Here is a 16177-nt window from a genome sequence, read left to right as displayed (position 1 = left end):
TGATGCTCCGCTGTGCACCTGAGTCCACCAGGAAACGCCGTCCCGAGACCTCATCCATGATGAAAAGCAGCTTGTCCGAGCTGCCGGCACACACAGCTACTAGCGAGCGCCGACTCTGTCGTTTCCCTGATGCACGAACGAACACGGAGGAATGCAGCGCTTCGCCTTCACTCCGAACCAGCGATGGTAGAAACAGAGAAAGTCGTCCGTCCGTCGCTCTGTCACCGCAGCCACGGCATCAACAGGCTCCGACTCTCCTTATGTCACAACTGGTAGAAGTGCATTCACACTGTAGTGCCTGGAAGCCAACAAAATCTGGTCCACTTCTTCAGCCAGGGAGCGATAATCCTTGGTCCGGATCAGCGGTGAGCTAGCCAGTGCGGTGCAAGCAGGTGGGGGAAGCTGGCACAGAAACAGATGTGTAAAAAGGAAAGAAACATCTCCCGAGCCAAGAAATGCCAGCATGTTCTCCATCAGCTCGGAGGGTTTGTGATCACCCAAGCCATTCAGAGAGAGCAAGCGATCGGCCCGCTCCACGTCTGAAAGTTGGTAGAGCCGAAACAGATTCTCCTTGAGAGCGCCGTATTTGTTAGTGGTTGGTGGGTTTCTCAGCAGACCCATCAGACGGCGTGTTGAAACGGAATCCAACGCAGCAACTACATGGAAGTACTTGGACTCATCTGTGGTTATCCCCCGAAGATGGAACTGGGCTTCCACATGCTGGAACCATGGTTCTGGGTCGTGCTGCCAGAACTCTGGAAGCTTGATAACGGCAGCAAAAACAGAAGCGGCGGTTGGAGCAACGGCCGCCTGGGTCCGAAACCATAGCTGGCGGGGTGGCAGCATCTGGTGAGTTTTCGTTAAAAAACGTCCAGATGTTTGCAGATGTTCGGGGTCACCAATGTGGAAGTCAGCAGAGAAAGACGAAAAAGATTTGAGTTTTGTTTAATTCTCAATGTCTTCCAACAAAAACCAAAAATGGAATGAACAACAACTGTTGGTGACTTCACACCTCACCTTCTCTCCTTCAAAATAAAAGCATACATTCTGGTGTGAAATATATACATTGTATCCACCACACTTTGCTATTTTCTTGTGATGCATAAGCATAGCAACAGAATATTTTACAACAGAGAGCAAATAATTCTCCAATGAACAGAAAGGCTTAGACTGAGACAATGTAGTATCTAACACCAGGATGCAAGATGGTAGCATGATAAGAATACATGGAACGCCAACCAACCAAAGAATGTGGAAGGTGAAGGCAACAGTAGTGCCTGTGGTCACTGAAAGCCTCGGGATAATGACCCCTAAACTGGAAGAGTGGCTCAGACAAAATACCTGGGAGATACATCAGACCTCTTGATACAGAGAAGCACACCTTTGGGAACTGCTAATATACTGTGAAGACCACTCACGCTCCAAGGCCTGTGGTAGAGGACCCAAGCTTTTTAAAATTTTATTTCCCTTTTAGGATCAATAAAGTATTTTTGAATTTGAAAAAGGATAACCAGTCATGGAGTAAAACAGAATTACAAATATAAAAATAAAAAGCATTTATTTAAAAAAAATATTCAAAGTGCCAAAAATATTATGATTACCTATGTTACTGTTGGCACAAAACTTGAAAAATTTATATTTTGTCGTTATCTCAATGGCTGGCGCTATTATGCATACATACAGATTTTGATGATATAAAGTTATTTGAACTGCCCTGCTGCTGAAATGTGCTATACAAATAAACATGATTAATTGATTGAACAGAAATGATTAAAGGAAGTGACAACATTGCTGGTGGGAGATACCATCTAACTGTTGCCTCTAAATTAAAGAAAAATGTATGATAAACTATTTAACTTTGAAATATTGAATGAAAGTTACAAAATATTACTCAAATACATTTTTCTTGTTCCTGAAAAAATCAGACCTTGTGTGTTTCAGAAACAAAAATGGAATTCTCCTTTTGTTGTACCCCTCTCCTCTATCAACGTGGTACAATCCGTCAAGTCCAGGTGCAAGCCATTAGTATTAATTGAACTTGTTTCATTTGTTTTGCGTAGAGAAAGAGGTAAGACTCATACAGAATCTCTTAAGACGTTTAAGTACATATAGTTTTGTAATTTTGCAGAATGTATGTTACTTGATGCTTGAATACACCAAAGCATCTGATTTGCAGCAGTTTAGCTAGTAATTAGCAACCATGTCAGTGAGTGTACCTGAGTTTAAAGGGAAGGTGGCTTACTCCAGACTTAGATAAAACTGTATTGGTAATTTTCTGCATATCAGTGAGTGATATTATTTCACAGGCACAAATTATCCTAGATAATAATCATTAGTATTAAGACAATGTTTTAATATTTGAAGATTTTAAGAACCTGTCAATAGAAAGCCAATTATGTAGTACTGTGTACTTCAGTACATCATTTTCACATACAATAACATCAAATCATAATGTGTACAGCAGGGGTGTCAAACTCAAGGTCTTGAGGGCTGGTGTCCAGCAACTTTAGATGTGTTTTTGATGCTACATGGCTGGATCAGATGGGGTGGTCATCTACTTGACTGCACTGAGAAGCTAATTCAGTCATATGCTTCAGGTATTTTAGACCAGACAAACATCTAAAAGTTGCAGTACATTGGCCCTCGAGGTCTGGAGTTTGACACCCCTGGTGTACAGTATCATGTTGTTACTCAACAACACATTCTCTGATCTTTGCAGGAGATGTCAGCAACAAGGTCGGTCTCAGAGAGCAAACATGATTCCAGTTATTATTGCTCCTTAGGTGAAGATAAAGAAGGATTTGAGAAGTATTTGATGTAAAATACCTCAATTCATTTAAAGGTGAGTTGTGAATTTATTATGCACATGATTCCAGTGTTTATTAAAGGATTGTTTTTTCTTTTGTTTTGCTTTTTCACTTTTAAACTATTTTTATACTGCACATTATTAGCATAGATCATGTTCAATGATCATTTTAATCAGAACATCTTTCTTATTCCAAAGGAGACAAGCTCAAAATACAACAGAAGCTTATATATATATATATATATATATATATTATATATATATATATATATCCTACGTGTACCTACAGGTCGGGGTGTGTTCAGCTGCTGGTGCTTTCAAAAAGCAGATTTCCTTATTGAGTACAGAGAAGTCATAAGTAGAAAGGAGCAAGAAAACCGATTGAAAGTTTACCATGATACACTCAAGGTTCTTATGTTTGATTTCAAGTTCAATGGACAAAAGCTTTGGTATGCGATTGTTCTAAGGTTGTTGTGTTTTTATTTCACATCTAAACACAGTGATGTAAACATTTTCAGCTTAATCAGTAAAAGTAGTTTTAGTTGGTGGAGGAATATTCTTCTGACATGAAAACAACAAATATGCAAAATCCTTTCCCAGTGTGACAGAATGGACATCAGAAGTAATGACACCCCCTTCCTTTTCTTTTTTGTTCATTTGCTTTCATTTTTCTTGTGCTGGCTGCACTTCTCTTGCTGAGAGGTGCTGTAATGCAGTGACAACGGTTCGCCACCAGTGGGCATATAGAGCACAGTGAGCAGCACTCCTGACTCAGCGAGCCAACGACAATTAAGCGCAGTAACGACTGGTCAGCGAAGGCGCTCACTGTCGCTCTCCTGTTTCAACAGGTAAATGTTAATTAGCGCTGCTGTTTGTGTCTCTTGTGGGGAAGATGGGCTGGAGCGCAGTGGCGAGTTATATGTGTAGAAGTTTTTTAGTTAATTCTTTGACTTGTATTGAAAATATTTATTCTTTGACTCGTAAATATTTGTTTGTGAGCGAGCCAACGGCAATTAAGCGCAGTAACGGCTGGTCAGCGAAGGTGCTCACTATCGCTCTCCTGTTTCAACAGTGTTCATCGAAATAAAAGAACCTGCGCAACACCACACTGATTAATTTTTAAGTGTGCAACAAAAATTGGTGGCCTGTACGGGGATCAGCGGTGCTTCAGGAAAGAGAGAGGAGATTGTCGCACACCAGCGATGGAGTTGGAGCAACTGAAAGACCAGTTGAGTGAGGCCCTGGTGCGGTTGAAAGTGGACCAGCTACAAGAGGTGTGTTTATTTGGAAAAGTCTCGACAGAAAATAAGACCAGAAAGCACAAGCTGATCAGACTAATAAATGCAGCTGTAGATACAGCTATATAGAGTGAGGAAGAGGATGTAGCTCGTGAATTCCTCAGCAGATTAATATCAAAAGCTAAAGAAGTGAGCGAATATGAGATGTCACAGATGGTTGATGATACTGTGAATCAGGATAATGCTGCTCTTATGTGTTTGCAAGAACAGTATGCAGCATTACAGCTAAGTTTCCAGGCTGCAACAAAGAAATTAGAGGGAGAAATGGCAAAATTGAAAAACAAAGTGAAAAAAAAGGAAACATCACCACTTCCAACACAACCTGCCATCTCCTTTGCAACACGTCCACCAGAAGTTACAATAAGAGAGTTTAAAATTAATGGCCAAATTGGAGAAAGAGGTCAGAGAGACAAACTGTCCTATTCAAACCTAATCCATCAGATTGAAATGGGCCTAAAAAGAAATCACAGTGAAGTGGAGATCATAGAGGCTGTGGTCAGAGCTATTAGCCCAGGTTTACCTCTCCGTGATATGCTAGAGATCAAAACAGACCTTACTATTGCACAGCTGTGTACAATATAAAAGGGACCTTACAAGGAAGACAGCTCCACTGACCTGTACCATCGTCTAATTAACATTACACAGGATAGTAATGAGTCTCCACAAAATTTCTTGTTTAGAGCAATAGACTTAAAAGAAAGATTGCTCGCCACATCTAGAGAACCTGGTTCAGAAGGGGATTATGGCCCAGAACTGATTCAAAAGAAGTTTCTGAGAGCAGTAGGAACAGGACTTATTAATGATAATGTTAAATACCAGCTCAAGAACTTTCTGGATGATCTGACAGTTACAGATGATGTACTGATAGCAATGATTAATGAAGCGGCCAGCATTGAATGGGAAAGGCAACAGAAGTTCAGAAGGAACAATAAAGATCTGAAAGTGAGGGAGGTTAGAGCAGAAGCATAGGCGGCTCCCAAAACAACAGTTGGAGCAATTTGGGAGCAAGAACAGCCATCTTCCACCGGGATTAAGAATAAAACGGGAAAAGTGCAATCATCTGCCTCTCACACAGAAACCGAGCTCTTAGATGCCATCAGACAACTTAAAAGTGAGATACAAGACATCAGAAGACTGGTTAATGACTCTCATTTACCTGTTTCCAAGTCAAGACCAAGTCGGAGACGTGGCTGTAAACATTGCCAGGACAACAATAGAGGAGAGTTTTGTGACCATTGCTTCAAATGTGGACAAAGTGGGCATCTATCACGTGGGTGTAGATTTGTTAAAAACACATCAGATAGGCCCGGAGAAGCAGATATGTCTGTGAGCAGTGTGACATCTGTACCAGCAAAAGAAGATGACAAAAAGGAAAGTGACCAAACAGAAAATGGACACAAAGCTTACCACTGACATCACACACCATTCAGAACCTAAGTGTATGGAAAGAACGAGACACACAGCACCTGAGTGGAATGAGAGTGTTGGTATCAACCTCCTCTCTCCATCACAAAGAGACAAACTGCTCAACTTGATTGGAAAGAAGTGTACCATCATCTGCCTGCTGGATGGAGTGGAAACCAGAGCTCTATTGGATACTGGATCACAGGTCTGCCTCATGAGTGAAAAGTGGAGAAAGCAGAATCTGCCCCATGTTACTATCAGAAGCCTCACTGAAATTATTGGACCTGGAATATTGGATGGAAGAGCAGTAAATAAGACACCAATCCCTTTTATTGGCTGGGTTGAGGTCAAATTTAAATTACCATCAGCGAGTCAAACACAGCTAGAGCTCTGGGTGCCAGTTCTAGTTTCTGAGGAGGATGCGGTGAGAGAAGAACCAATCATTGGTTACAATGTGATTGAATACCTATTGAGAATGGGTGTAGATCCTCCCCCCATCATTACAGAAGCTGTTAGTACAGCATTTTCTATTGAAAGTAAGAAGGCAGAGGTATTTATAAAACTCATGAGAAATACGAATGGGGAACAGGGCATAAAGCACCAAGAGAAAACATTATCATCCCAGCTGGCCAGATGAAGATGGTGAAGGTCAGCAGGTCAGCAAGGAGTCCTGTTTGAACCTCTCGCAGTCACAGCTACCAGAAGGACAAAGGGTTAAAGAAGGAATAGTGTGCCTACAGCAGAGTTCCTGGTCCTGCTTCAGAATCCCAGTGAACAATGATACTGCTCATGACATTATTTTACCCTCCAAAAGTAAAGTAGGTCAAATCCAAGCAGTAAAAGCAATGTATGTGGCACCAACGGAATCAACAGAAGTAAATGAAATAGAGACACCAAATTTCAGTTGTGAAAAGGGAACTCCAATGGGATCAGAGAGCAAAGGGGAAGAAAAGGAGAACCAAAGCAGGGCTGGAAGTGAAGATCGTTGGGATCCACCAGTTCTCATCAGCCACCTTTCCCCAGCACAGCAGCAGTTGGTGAAACAACTACTTCGAGAGGAGTGTGAAGCCTTCTCTCATGATGATTATGATGTTGGAACCATCCCCTCAATGCACCTCAAAATCCGATTACAAGATCCCACACCAGTGACCAGAACATATATATCTGTTCCAAAACCACTACACAACGAGGTGAAAGAATATCTTGAAGATTTGTTAAATAGGGGATGTCTAAGTCAAACTACTCTAGCCCGACAGTCTGTGTGCGTAAAAGGGATGGTAGTCTCAGACTGTGCTGTGATTACAGAGTTGAATAAGAAGTCTCTACCAGACCGTCATCCCATTCCCCGCATACAGGACATGCTAAACAGCCTGATTGGAAGTTCTTGGTTTTCTGTCCTTGACCAGGGAAAAGCCTATCACCAGAGCTTCCTGGAAGAATCAAGTCGGCCACTCACTGCATTTATCACGCCATGGGGTCTGTATGAATGGGTGAGAATACCATTTGGATTATCATCAGCACCAGCAGAGTTTCAGAGGTTCATGGAAGAGTGCCTGGCTGGGCTACGTGATGAGGTGTGTTTGCCTTACCTGGATGATAATTTGGTGCACTCTAAAACATTTGAAGACCACTTGAATCATCTTAGAAGTGTATTGTAGTGTTACCAGGAAACAGGAGTCAAGTTGACACCGAAGAAATGTGACATCTTTAAGAACCAGGTGAGATTTCTTGGAAAGCTGGTCACAAAAGAAGGATACACAATGGATCCTGCAGATATTGCTCCTGTACAGGCTTTGAGAGAAAGAAAACCCTCCACAGTGGGAGAACTGAGAAAATTATTGGGATTTGTCTCCTACTATTGCAGTTACATCCCAAACTTCTCCTGCATAGCTAAGCCTCTTTATGATCTTCTCTCCTCGAACCCAGAGAAAAAGGGAACAGGAAAATACAAAAAGCGAGGTGTAGGGAAACAAAATCAGAACAGTGGACAGTTGCCATCATCACAGCCAATTATATGGTCAGCAAAACATCAAGAGGTGCTTTGCCAGTTATTAGATTTTCTAGTGAAACCACCAGTATTGGGTTATCCAGACTTTGAACAGCCATTCATTCTACATTGTGATGCTTCACAAGAAGGGCTTGGTGCTGTACTATACCAGAGACAGCAGGGAACTCAAGCAGTCATAGCATATGGATCCAGAACTCTAACACCCCCAGAGAAAAACAATCACCTTCATTCAGGGAAGCTGGAGTTCCTGGCTCCGAAGTGGGTCATATGTGAGAGGTTTAGAGATTATCTCTATTATGCACCACCATTTACAGTTTACACTGACAATAACCCTCTTACATATGTGTTTTCCACAGCTAAACTGAATGCAACCACTCATCGATGGGTTGCTGAACTGGCTGATTTCCAGTTTTCAATAAAGTATCGCCCAGGCAAAGTAAATGGAGATGCAGATGGCCTCTCCCGAATGTCACTCAGCATGGAGGAGTACATGCAAACCTGCACATGGATAGTACACCCAGAGGTGATGAACAGTGTTATTCAAGCAGTTGCTGTTCAGTTTCAGGAGTCTGAGCCATGGCTATGCCCAGCAACCATCAAGAGTCAGGTCACAGAAGAATGTGATGCAGCGAACACATCAGTAAAGGACATCAGTAGAGCAGCTCTTAAACAAGCTCAACAAAATGATCCAGTAATTAGCGAAGTATTGAGATGTGTTAGTGCACAGGAAAAGCCAAAACTTGGCTGGCACAAGGGCAACAGGAGGGTTGCTGCTCTAATGAGACAAAAGCACAGATTATATATGGATGAAGATGACTACTCCACCGCAAAACAGCAAGTCGCTAACAACTCCTTCTACCACAGAAATATCATGCACTTGTTTTTAAGGAGCTTCATGAGGAGATGGGTCATCTTGGAGTTGAGAGGGTGTTGCATCTCGTCAGAGATCGCTTCTATTGGCCTAACATGCAAGGTGATGTCGAGCACTATGTCACTCGTGTATGCAGTTGTTTGAAACGAAAGCGGCCAAATAAATCAGATTGAGCCCCTCTTGCCAACATCATCACTACATACCCATTTGAGTTAGTCTCCATTGATTTCTTACATCTGGAGAAATGCAGTGGTGGGTATGAGTACATCCTTGTAGTGATGGACCATTTCACACGGTTTGCCCGGGCTTATCCCTGCAAAAACAAAGTGGCCAAAACGGCTACAGAGAAGATATTTGGGGATTTTGTTTTGAAGTTTGGTTTTCCCACAAAGCTGCATCATGACCAGGGAAAAGAGTTTGAAAACAAATTATTCGCATCACTAGAGAAGTACAGTGGGGTCAAGGGGTCAAGAACAACGCCATACCATCCGCAGGGTAACGGTCAGGTTGAAAGGTTCAACAGGACACTGCTTGCTATGCTGAGGAGTTTGCCAGAAATCGAGAAAAAAGATTGGAAATCTTCTCTACCAAAAGTGGTCCATGCATACAATTGCACACGCGGTGAAGCTACTGGCTATGCTCCCTACTTCCTCTTATTTGGTCGTCAGTCGGCTCCCCATCGATCTCATGTTCGGTCTCAGCGAAAAGAACCAAAGCTCTTCTCACCAGGACTATGCAGAAAAATGGAAGACAAGGATGAGTGAAGCCTATCAGTTGGCATCCAGAACAGCGAACTAATTCTAATAGAAACTGCATGGAGGGTGCTTGTTAGGAATCTGAGTGAAAAGGGAGGACCAGGAAAATTAAGAGCATTCTGGGAAGATAAAGTGTACATTGTCAAAGAAAGAAAATATCAGGACAGCCCTCTGTATGAAATTCACCCAGAAAGTAGAAAAGGGCGAATCGGGACCATCCACAGAAATCTGCTTTTTCCAGGTGATTTCCTTTCAACAACAGAACCAAAAGTAACCACTCAACCTAAAAGACCCCGAAAAGAGAGAGAAGCAGAGACAGGCAGATAACTCTGATAATGAAGAAGACTGGGAAGCCATCATCCATGCACCTCTACAGCATCACAACACGGAATCTGATCATCTCATCGAGTCAGCTGAGAGCGGAGGCACCAGAGTTCCACCCACACGAGGACATGCAAAAGGACTGCATAGCTGATGGTGGACCAGTGCAGCAACCAACTCTTAGTGAGGACCTGGATGCAACACTAGAAGATAACTTTCATCCAGAGACATGAACAGTGGAGATGAGTCTCACCAGTCAGCTGCCAGTGACAAAGAAGAGACTGACACATCACCCAACAGAGTGAGAAGGTATCCTTTTCGAACAAGAAAACCTATGTTAAGATTTAATTACCATAATCTGGGACAGCCTTTTATGTGATGTGAATAAGTTAGAATGATTTGCATGATTAACTACTTTTGATGTACTTTAGTTAGAAAGATATGAGTACCCATAGTATCTGTTTTAGCATGTTTTTGAAGGTAGAGTTTACTTTTAAGTTAAAGTACCTTACTCTCAGAAGAGAGTAAGTATTTACGCTACTGGCGGATCAAGTGGTGGATTGTCATCGTGCACAATGACGTCAACTACAACAATGTGACATTAATAGGAGGTACATGTCATATTTTGGACTGGATACAGCATAGCATCTCTTTGAACATTCATTCTGACTCCTTAGAAGAACTCTGCATGATTGTAAAGCATCAAAACAACATGTTTGCTGATTTATTTGCTGTAAAGCTAGGATACACGAATGTCGGGACGACATTCATTTTTGAGGGGAGAGTGTGACAGAATGGACATCTGAAGTAATGACACCCCCTTCCTTTTCTTTTTTATTTGCTTTCATTTTTCTTGTGCTGGCTGCACTTCTCTTGCTGAGAGGCGCTGTAATGCAGTGACAACGGTTCGCCACCAGTGGGCATGTGGAGCACAGTGAGCAGCACCCCTGACTCAGCGAGCCAAGGGCAATTAAGCGCAGTAATGGCTGGTCAGCGAAGGCGCTCACTGTCGCTCTCCTGTTTCAACAGGTAAATGTTAATTAGTGCTGCTGTTTGTATCTCTTGTGGGGAAGGTGGGCTGGAGCGCAGTGGCGAGGTATATGTGTAGAAGTTTTTTAGTTAATTCTTGTATTGAAAATATGTATTCTTTGACTCGTTGTAAATATGTTTGTGAGCAAGCCAACGGCAATTAAGCGCAGTAACGGCTGGTCAGCGAAGGCGCTCACTGCCGCTCTCCTGTTTCAACAGTGTTCATCGAAATAAAAGAACCTGCACAACACCACACTGATTAATTAGGGGCATGCCATAGCAATGCATAAGGAGAGCAGTGACTGACTGACTAATATTAAGCATCACTACACTTTTCTTACTTATTAGCAACATTTTGTATAGTGAATGGAGTAAGTAATGACATGCAACATGCTAGTGATGCCAAACATGATACTGATAGCAATCATGCTAACATTAGCATTTTGGCTAATTTCACGTTATGCTTCAATTTTAGCAAAATTAATGGTCCAAGTACAGCTTCATCAACATGTTTCTGACTCTCCACAGGTTTTTGACTACAAGTTAGCTCAGCTTAGCATTGATGCTAATGTTGAGCATCAGAACGCCTTTCTTGCTTATTACCAATGTTTCATATACTGAATGGAGTAATGACAGAAAACATGCTAGTGATGTTACAAATGCTACTGATAGCATTCATGCTATTATTAGCATTTTGGCTCATTTTAGCTTATGCAACATACTAAATGGTACAAGTACAGCTTAGTGAACATGCTTCTGCCTCTCCATAGGTTATTGAATACATTGCAGCTTTCTTTAGCATTAATGCTAATTTTTAGCATCATAACGCTGAGTCATGTGTGCCGACGGGCACACTTTGGCATGCCCCTTTAAAATTTCTGCAGGAATTTTCTAGTTTTTAAGTGTGCAACACCTTGCGTGGTATAATTATTCTTATTTGCATACCTAATATTTTAGTGTTGATGTTGCCAGAGGATGGATAATTGGGGAGGCTGGTAAACAGTGGTGGAGAAAGTACTCAAAACATTTACTTAAGTAAAAGTACAAATACACAGTCAAAAATGTACTTAAGTAAAAGTCAAAGTACCACATTAACATTTTACTTAAGTAAAAGTAAAAAAGTCCTGGCTTTTAAAAATACTTAAGTATTAAAAGTAAAAGTACTCGCTGAATGCATTACCTAATCGCTAATATCATTAAGTGTGCCGATCATATTTAATTTTAATACATCATAAATGTGCCATTTTAATTAACCCTACCACAGATTAAACATGTTCTTATTGTGTTTATTCTCTGTAACAGTTTAGACTTAGATATGTGATTCTATGAATCATAATTTCAGGGATGGAAACATTTTGTCTCCTGTCCTAACATAGCATGAACTTCATTAGTCACATTTATTTAGAACTAAATCTAACTGAAAGGGGATGTAAAGAAGGTGCGGGCGGGGTGGAGGACATGCAACCAAGGAGCCATGTAGCAGAGTTGTAGTCAAGACAACCGAACCCAAGACCAGCACCCTGCGCTAAATGACACAATAACATTAAGTTTACCTATCAAAATTGGTTTTCAGATTGATCTGAAAGATCCACATTCCCATAAAAACACCTAGATATTAAATACTTAAGAGCTGAAATGAATTTAACCAGTATCAATTAAAACACTTCATTCTGTTTTGCTTTTATCGCTGTGCTACAATCCGCAGAGGTCTCCTGCCATCCCTAGAAAAATAACGCCCTGGGCGGTTGCCCATATTGCATATGTCAGAAACCACAACTGAAACATCGCAATTAACGGTAAATAACGTTCAACTATGAACACTGTCCAACGGCGCAACAAGTAACCAAGCAGAAGGAGCATTGTGACTGTTCTCACCCTCCCTCCCACTGCGAGGCTTGCCACCATGACAGGAGACGAAATCAATCAATGAGCAATGAGCATGCTCTGTGTTCATACGTTCAACTTTCACTTATTCAGCGATTATATATATTGTATAGCTACCGCAGTGTACACGAGAACAAAGAACGGCTCTTAAGTGAGGCTTCAGTCCTTAGAACTTAGTAAAGATCCGTCCAGAAGAATCGGATCGTTCCTGAATGTCATCACCATATTGCAGACTTTGGTCACAGCGTTGTCCCATATATGCGACACCTCAGTCAACACCTCCACACAATAATTCAGCGCATGAGTGACAACTTTTTTTCATCAGATGCAACATGTGTCTCTGTACAGCTAGCTTAGCTTGCATCACGTCCACAGATCTTACCTTTCTTTAAGCTTTCCTTCCAAGTGACGCTAAAAGTTGGACGAAGTCCCACCATCTGTGAAAGCGAAGCGCTGCTGATTTCACATGTCGCCATATCAATTTATGCAGCGCTATTATATTATAGACAAACATCTCCTCCCGCTCAGAGGAAACCACTGCGCATGTCTGGAGCTCCGCGTGCGAGTAAAGGTGGAGGCGATGGGTGACAACAGACACTAATTCACGTTATTGCTTGGATTTTACGGCGCCACCTTAAGACCCTGAACTTCACATTTTAACGGAAGAAAAGAGCAACGCGACTTGGATGTAACGAGTAACGTGACAGTTTTGTAGAAATCTAGTGAAGTAGAAAGTACAGATACTTACTGTAAAATGTAGTGGAGTAAAAGTAGAAAGTCCCCATTATTAAATCTACTTAAGTAAAGTACAGATACACGAAAACTGTACTTAAGTACAGTAACGAAGTCCTTGTACTTCGTTACTTCCCACCACTGCTGGTAAATGATGATCAGATGAACCCAAACAGCAAAATGAAAGTTAAAAGAGTGGATGGAAGGTCTCATCTGTTTATTTGCACTCAAAGATATTGGTTATGGGGAAGAAATCACTTATAATTATGGTGATTCTGACTGGACATGGAGAAGAAAGGTGCTTATAAGTGTGACAATACTATCCCAAATCATTCAACTAGCACTGAAGACATATTTGAAGGATATGTCAACTTGTAATACAGGGTTTCATTATAGTTGAAAACAAGAAGTGGACAGGCACATACAGTTGGTGGACTTTATTTTTCTATTAAGAAGTATGGACTCATCAGTGTACATCCCTTCATTTCAGATTTCCAAAGATGAACTGTCAGGCTGGTGATGTGAACGCATGCGGATCCTGTTCAACCAACTCTCCAGAGGTAATTTTGGTTTCCAACGACCAACTTATTCTCTAAAATAAAGTAATTGAAATGATATTAAGTATTGTTCAAACACACATGTGTTGTGTAATACTAGATATGTGAGCTGCATAAAAAGGGAGGACTGAGTTTTAAAATTACAAGTATAGAAGAATGAAAATTACATTTAGAAGCACACATAAACACAGGTCCTGTGTAATACTCAAAATGTCAGGTGCAGGAATAGGGAGGACTGAGTTTTGAAATTACAAAAACAGATAAATGAAAGTTACATTGAGAAGCACACATACACACAGGTCCTTGTCGACCAACTTATTCTCTAAAATAAAGTAATTGACATATTAAGTACTGTACAAACACCTAGGTGTTGTGTAATACTAAATATGTTAACTGCATAACTGCGTGAGGACTGAGTTTTGAAATTACAAGTATAGAAGAATGAAAATTGCATTTAGAAGTGCGCATACACACAGGTCCTGTGTAATACTCAAAATGTAAGGTGGAGGAATAGGGAGGACTGTTTTCTACATTGGGAACAAACTCACATTTAGTAAGTGTTCTTTACATTTCAGATTTCCAAAGACGAACTGTGTCAGGCTGGCAACGTGGATGCATACGGATTCTGTTCAACCAACCTTCCAGAAGTAATTTTGGTCTCCAACAACCAACTTATTTTCTAAGATAAAGTCTTTGAAATGACATTAAGTACCAGTGGTCCCCAACCTTTTTATCTCCGCGGACCGGTCAAGACTTGGCAATTTTTCTGCGGCGCGGGTTGATGCTTACACTAGCTATATGCATTGCAAGTAGATTGTAGTTGACATTATTTTGTACTAAAGCCTGCTCACATGGCAAGATTTCCTCCCGTTATGTGGCTGGACACACAAACCTGTTGAACTTTTTTCAGCTCTGTGGTCACAGAAGTTTGGAAAATCGTCCGACAATCCTAAAATCATGCCGTGTGAACCAGACTTAAGACTTACAAGCTCTACTCCTCTCCTCCCGTCTCGATCACTGCCATTAGCATAGCGACCAGAGTCAGAGACTCTGGTCGCTATGCTAACATTCACACATCCCTTCAAACAAGATTTGAATACGCCACAAAAAAAAAAATTATTTTCATGAAAAGTTTAACTTACAACGACAAATTAATGAAAGCCCTGATCTTGTTTCTCTGCAATGAGATGATTCCACCTCGGAAACGATGACACCCAATGCAGAGGGTGCTTGGTCTGTAATGGCAAAGCAGTTTGAAGCTTCATTACCTCATTAGTAAGCCGGTACATACACTCCTGATCAAAATCTTAAGACCAGTCAAAAAATTGCAAGAATTTGCATTTTGCACTATTGGATCTTAAGAAGTTTCTAAGTAGAGCTTCACAATGTTAAAGGAAAAAATCAGTGCAAGAGACAAGAACTTTTGAGTAGGGAATTTTCTGAAAACTGCATTTACACTCAAACATGATTTTTTCAGCTGATCAAAAGTTTAAGACCATAGTCTTTAAAAACCAAAAGCTTAGCAAAAACCTAGATTCCATGTCATTTTCTGTCAAGTCTTTATACTGTCAAGACCTCCTGATGGCAAAAGGCTCACTGACTTTAAACGTGGTAGGATTGTTGAGCTGCATAAGCAAGGCCTCTCACTACGTGCCATCGCTGCTGAGGTTGGACGCAGTAAGACAGTCATTTTGCATTTTTTAAATGATCCTGAGGGTTATAGAACAAAAAAGTCAAGTGGTGGACCCAAAAGAATTTCACCAGCTCTGAGCCGCAGGATCCGATTGGCTGTCCGTCAAGACACGAGACAATCCACTACCCAAATTAAGGCCATTACTGGTGCTGACTGCAGCCCAATAACTATCAGACGGCATCTGCGAGAAAAGGGCTTCAGAAACAAAAAAATGTTTTCAAAGGCCACGTCTTCTTCCACGACACAAAATTGCCCGTTTGGACTTTGCAAGGGTGCACCAAACATGGGACATTGAAAGGTGGAAGAAAGTTGTCTTCTCTGATGAGAATTTTTTTTTACCTTGATGGTCCTTGATATGCAAGCTGGATAAAAAGGGAGGACTGAGTTTTGAAATTACATGTACAAAAGAATGAAAGTTACATTTAGAAGCGCACAAACACACAGGTCCTGTGTAATACTCAAAATGTAAGGTGCCGGAATAAGGAGGACTAAGTTTTGAAATCACAAGTACAGAACAATGAAAGTTGCATTTAGAAGCGCTCATACACACAGGTCCTGTGTAATACTGAAAATGCAAGGGGTAGGAATAAGGAGGATTGTTTTCTAAATTGGGAACAAACTCATATTCAGTGAGTGTTCTTTACATTTCAGATTTCCAAAGATGAACCGTGTCAGGCTGGTGACATAGATTCATGCGGATCCTGTTCAACCAAGCCTCCAGAGGTAATTTTGGTCTCCAACGACCAACTTACTTTCTAAAATACAGTTTTTGATAAGACGTTAAGTACTGTTCAAACACACAAGTCTTGTATAAAACTT

At 41.2% G+C, this 16177-nt stretch overlaps 1 protein-coding gene and 1 long non-coding RNA gene across 16 annotated transcripts in view; both read left to right on the top strand.

Moving 5' to 3' along the window:
• pdzd2 (PDZ domain containing 2) overlaps window positions 1-16177 on the top strand; it is a 211657-nt gene that overhangs the window by 62007 nt on the left and 133473 nt on the right. The window lies entirely within an intron of this gene.
• Window positions 6229-16081, top strand: LOC145552981 (uncharacterized). Its single transcript, XR_014089144.1, has 4 exons — window positions 6229-10492; window positions 13599-13668; window positions 14241-14312; window positions 16010-16081. It is a non-coding gene; the product is annotated as an uncharacterized LOC145552981 (long non-coding RNA).

Source organism: Poecilia reticulata, chromosome 9 (assembly GCF_904066995.2).
Source record: "Poecilia reticulata chromosome 9, P_reticulata-male-v2, whole genome shotgun sequence".
NCBI classification, from domain to species: Eukaryota; Metazoa; Chordata; class Actinopteri; order Cyprinodontiformes; family Poeciliidae; genus Poecilia; species Poecilia reticulata.
The sequence above is the reverse complement of the archived record's forward strand: the minus strand, read 5'-3'. Positions and strand labels throughout refer to the sequence as shown.